Source organism: Aethalodelphis obliquidens, unplaced genomic scaffold (assembly GCF_003676395.1).
Source record: "Aethalodelphis obliquidens isolate GAN/ISIS:26980383/991018 unplaced genomic scaffold, ASM367639v1 scaffold27, whole genome shotgun sequence".
Classification (NCBI taxonomy): Eukaryota; Metazoa; Chordata; class Mammalia; order Artiodactyla; family Delphinidae; genus Aethalodelphis; species Aethalodelphis obliquidens.
The window spans coordinates 5,818,737-5,824,736 of NW_020837971.1; positions in this window are offsets into that span (position 1 = coordinate 5,818,737).

The following is a 6,000-nucleotide window of genomic DNA, read 5'->3' on the forward strand; positions in this document are numbered from 1 at the left end:
AAAACAAAACTGTAAAGACCAGAGGGTTGCGTTAGAACCACAGGGACGCACACGTCCAGTGAAGACGCAAACGTCGGGTGAAGAAGCTGTGCGGCCGCGGCCTCGGGGGGGCGGGTTGGCAAAGGAAGGCGCTTCTTCAGACTTTATCCTGTCAGGGGTGAGAGACGGCCAAGGCGTGGGCACGTCAAATGTTGAATTCGTTTTAGGAAAGGGGTTTTCGGAGAGGTAGAGAGCCCGAGACACAGAGCAGAGCTAAAGACGCCGGGAGAGGCGGCGACGCAGCGAGCCCCGTGGGCCCCCGCGGACTAGGCGGGGGGCGCTCCGCGCGCGCCGCGGCCGCTCCCGCCCCGGCCCCGGCCCGCGCGCACTCACCGGCCGGCGCTGCCCGGCGCTGCCCTGGGCGGAGCCGCCGCCCCGCCGCGCTCCGGAGCCGCTGCCGCCTCGACGCCGCGCCACTGCTCCCTAGACCGGCAGTGGAGGCGCGGCGCCCGGCGCGACCCGTAACCCGAGCCCGCCCCGCCCCCCGCCGCGCCGCGCGACCCCTGCGACTCAGAGCCTCCTCTCGAACTTCTAAGGTGGAAGGAAAGCCACACCCTGCGCGTCCAGCCCAGCAGTGCTGCGCGAGCCACACCCACGCTGGTCGCCCGCGGCCCGCGGACTCCTCAAGATGGGATTCGTGCGGCAAGCAGAATAGACAAGCGAGAGTATTCAAGCGGGAAACATTTCATTGCTTACTGTCATTTTTTTTTTAATGAAAATACCCTAACAGATATTTCAAAATACACTCATTATGGAGACTCACGTTGACACAGGAACAATGACAATACTGAATTGACAGTGCAGTTGTTTTGTTTTGTTTTTGTGGTACGCGGGCCTCTCACTGTTGTGGCCTCTCCCGTTGCGGAGCACAGGCTCCGGACGCGCAGCCTCAGCGGCCATGGCTCACGGGCCCAGCCGCTCCGCGGCATGTGGGATCTTCCCGGACCGGGGCACAAACCCGTGTCCCCTGCATCGGCAGGCGGACTCTCAACCACTGCGCCACCAGGGAAGCCCTGTTTTGTTTTTTAAAGCTTTGACGAATTGCCTCGGATGAACACTACCTGCAAACATGCGCGACAGATTCTTTCCCAGGCATTCGAGTTAGAATTTACAAATCAGCTTTTGTTTTTTATTAAGTAATGCAACATAATATACAATTTAGGAGAAAGGAATATAAATGGAGGGGAAATGGAGACTGGAAAGAAGGAAGGGATAAAAGAAGAAGCAAAGAGGGAAGGGAAGAGCCTGTTTTGTTTTTAACACCTAGGATAAAAGAAAGCACCGTGGCCAGAGTGCACGAATCCAAGAAGGTGAGGGGTAGAAATGATTTCAATATAAAAACTTTCCTTTGGCTTTGTCTTAGCAAGGATTATGGTTGGTTCATTAGGGTCATTTTTTCTTTCTGCTTTTGTGCGTTTCCAGAGTGCATACTGTTGTGACACATATGATGAGCTAGCTATTTGGCAGCGGGTCTTAAAGCTGAAAAGCGCGCTTGGAGACCCAGTGGCGTCTGAGCAGGGGCCGGGTATCACCCTCGCAGCGCGGGACGGGAGAGCTGGAAATTTCCTCTCTACTCCATAGGAGGGCACTCTCGTCAAGAGCACCACACCAGCCTAAGAGTCCTGTGATGAGGAAGTTACTGGTATCTCGGCCTGTGTGTAAAACCAATTTTGCTTTTCTTCAAGCTTTGATCATCTCTGAATAAATCCTAACAGAGTGAGATACTGAGAAGGAATGGGATTCCTGTGACATGAATTTCTATTGTCGTCCATTTGACACTGGTCTTTGCCATCTTAGGAGATTACCTTGTCACACACAGGTCCTGCAGCCCAGTACTTAAACTATAATGTACATGGGAATCACCTGAGGATCTTGTTAAAAATGCAGATTCTGATTCAGTCGGTCTGGGTTGGGCCTGAGATATGCACTTCTAACAAGCTCCTAGGTGGGGCTGGTGGGCCAATTGGAGGACCAAATATTGAGTAGCAACACTGTAGACAGGTGGATTATAAACTATTTTTGGAAGTAGTGCTCAGGTACCTAATATAATAACAATTGTAATAGTAATACCGAGTAACACTTATTCAGTGCTTGGCACATGTGCTTGGCATTGTTCTAAGCACCTTACCTGTATTAACTTATATCACAACAACTTTGTGAGTTAGTGCTATTGTTTCTAGTTTGGAGATGAGTTTACTTTCAGTTTGGTGGTTTGATTTAATTTTTGAACTTGTAGATTAACATTGACCTCCAAAGTGAAAGCTATACAAATGTTAATAGTCAGAGAAATGTCTTCCCTCCTTTGTTCCACTCATGCCACCCAATCCCCCCGGGGAGTAACCAACTTCATGATTTTCTGTCTTATTCTTCCTGGTTTCTCTCCATAAAGCTAAGCAGGTATAGCTATGTGTTCTGTTTCCTCTTCTTTCTTAAAGAGTGAATGTAAATGCTCTTTTGTGCTTAGCTTTTTTCACGTCCCAATATCTATGGAAATCACTCCATATCACTTCACAGAGATTATCCTCATTCTTTTTTACAGTTACATAATACTCCATTGTGTATATGTACCACACTGTGTTCAAACACTCATGTAGGAAATTTAGAGGAAGACCAAATAATCAACTTCGAATCACCTAAACTATGAACATGAAAGAAATTACATTAAAATTAGGAATGCCTGGGTCTCTTCAGTGTTTAAGGGAGTTGTTTAGTTTTTGTTACGGTGATTGCAGAGGTGGTGAAAAGCGCCTGACTTATCATAGTATGTCTGTTTTCCATGGATAGTAACATTAAGGGATTCTTATAATAATTTTGCTGTAAGTTAGTTTACTGTCTCTAGATTTACTGAGGCAATATTTCTTACACACAGTTTCTGTGCCTTTTTATTATTCACATGTATATCCATATATTATTCAACCAGTATTCTCTCCATAAAAGTCATGTTTCCAGACTTAACTTTTCTTTCTCTGCTGTATTGGCATGGTTTCTGGACACTGGAACCAGGGGCTGGAATAAGGTAATAAGGCCGCTGGAGAGAGGCAGACTTTCCCATTGTCATTGCATGGTCTTCTGTGTCTATAAAGACAGCATCCATTTCCATCCATGTTGGGTTTAAAAAATACTGTAAAAATTCATTTATAATAAGCACCCAAAGGACTAAATAGAAGATACAGTTATGATGACAAGCTCCTCTCACCTCTGAACTGGGATTCTTTCAGTAACAGCTATTTTTTTTCTTTTCCTTCTGCACAATAAATAAACACATAGTCACTTTTTGTATTTACTACTATACTTTGTATGTGAAGCAGTTTGTAGTTTCTCTAGAGAAGTATGAATCCTTGGCAACATTCTTACCAGACAACTTAAAATTATTCCTCAGCTGTTGTCGCAAATCTACCTGTTAATTCCAGTCTCCCAGCTTCTTTTCTTAACTCCAACCCCTCTCCACACTCTGGTCAGAGTGGACTTATCCCGGTGCCTCCTGGGTAAAGCTGAATTTTGTTAGTTTGAGAAAGTACTCCCCTTCCCTCCCTCCTAAGGCCCCCAGCAACCCTGGACCCTGACGTCTCTCCAGGCTGCTCCCCGGCACCCCTCCTCAAATACAAATGAGCTTTGACTCCCCCAAGGAGCCAAGCTGCTTCCCGTCTTTGCATTTTTGCACACGCTGCTCTATTGCTAGAATATATTTCCCCATTGAATCTGCCTGACAAAGCCTATTTATTCTTTTTTTTGGCCGTGTCACACAGCTTGCGGGATATTGAAACCAGGCCCCCAGCAATGTGAGCGCCGAGTCCTAACCGCTGGACCGCCAGGGAATTCCCTATTCTTTTTTTTTTTTTTGCTATAATATTTAGATCCTCACATGAGAACAGAAATATGACAAGCCCATTTGTACGCACACAACTCATTCAAGTCTTAACATTATATTATCTTTTGACTTTTAAAAAAGAAATAAAATATTTTAGATACAATGTCTTCTACATCCCCCACTCTGATCTTATTTCCTCACCCGAGGTAACTACCATCATGCATTTGTATGTATCACTCCCATACATGCTTTTATAGTTTTGCAACGTATGCATGTATTCATAAGCAATATACAGTATTTGCAAGTTTTAATATTTGATAAATGGCATCATACATTTATAATTTTGCAACTTTTGTTGTTATCGTTAATAGGTATACTCTAAGTTTATCCATTTTCACCACCAATGTTCTATTATGCAAATAAATCACAATTTATCCATTCTCTTGTTGATGTACACTTGGATTGCTTCCCATTATTTGCCAAGTACAAATAATGCTGCTGTGAACATTCTTGCACAAATCTCTTTGTGTATACATGTGAGAGTTTTACTATGGTAAATACCCAGAAGTAGCTTCGTCATGCTGTATACACAAATACAATTTTTACTGATATTGTAACATATTCAATGTTACTAATACTATACTACTCTCTACAAAGATTTGTATTAACCGTATTTTCTTATTTTCAGTATTCTTGATGTCCTAGCATCTGGGGTCTTGCTGACATATACAATTTGCTGTCAAAAATATCAACTGGAAAACATTAAAATGAATGGGTACACGTTTTAAGTGATCCCCTCTTTCTTTAACCTTGGAACATAAGGAAGAGAGTGCTAGTGACAACCTCAGTTTGGGGAATTTTTAAAGTAATATAGGTGTTATTTCTTAGGTAAAAGGTAAAATACGTGTGATATTGAATATATTTAAATTAGATATGAGTGTAGTTTACATTAAAATGTACAGTGAATAAGAGACAACAGTGTAGAAACCATGGAAACTTGGCCATACAAATACCTTTTATCAGTTACTAAACTTTGTTTCCTTTAGCAAGATACATCAGTTGAGCCAACAATACTTGAATTCCCACTTTAACTGTGTTTTCAAATTAAATAAACCAATAGATGTGAGTCCCAACTTATGCTATTAAAATTTCGAGGAGATGAATTGGTGGGGAGTTCAAATCCTGTTCTGACGGCGAGACACGTGGATGGGAGCACTGAAAATATCTCAGCCGTAGGCAGGGGCTAGTTCTATGGCACGTATAAGTTACTTGGAAAGATGAGGCTTTGGGAAAAATTCAACCCCTCGTACCAATGAAAAAAATGAAACAAAAATACCACCAAATGGTAAACCAGCAGCAGATAATTTGTGAACGAAGAATCAACAATTAAGACACAATATTTAGAAATATTTATGGGCCACATATGCACCGAATTATACAATATGTCATATATTAGGTAGAAAAAAGAAGGCCTTGTATCTCCAAGGCAATGATTTACAATGGATTTGATACCAGACTCAAAATAAAATTTAACTAAACTTCTCAGTGAGATCATCCCTTATCGTTTCAATGGGAAATCCAATAATCTCCAATCTCATTGGAGATCATCCAATGAGAAATACTACTGCCACTCAGCCCTTTATTACCTGGGTATATTTTTTTAGCCCTCTGGAAAGCCAACAAATTCAACAATATCAACATATTTATTTTTTTGTAGGTGTTAAAAACAAGCAGGGAAAATGTCTCAATCAGCATTTTTATCCTCAACACTTAGCACAGTGCCTGCCAAATAGCAAGTACTCAGTAGATATCTGCTGAATGAATGCATGAGTACTTATTATGAGTACTTATTATGAGTACTTATTATGAGCTAGGAATTATGTCAGCAGCTAACAAAATTTTCAGGAGTTAAATAATTTTCAAAATTCTCTACTGGCTTTTCTTAGTGTAATTACAGAGTGAATAATAGAAAAAAACTGAGTAAGAGAAAAATGGCAACATTGAGAGTGTGGCTTCATAATTGCTATTATCAATGATGAAACAAAATAAAAAAACAGTAAATATATTTGACACTGTTCTTTCCAAACCTGACCAGGCTTACAAATCCTACAGAAAATTTAATTAGCAGTAAATAAAGACAAATGAACTTCAAA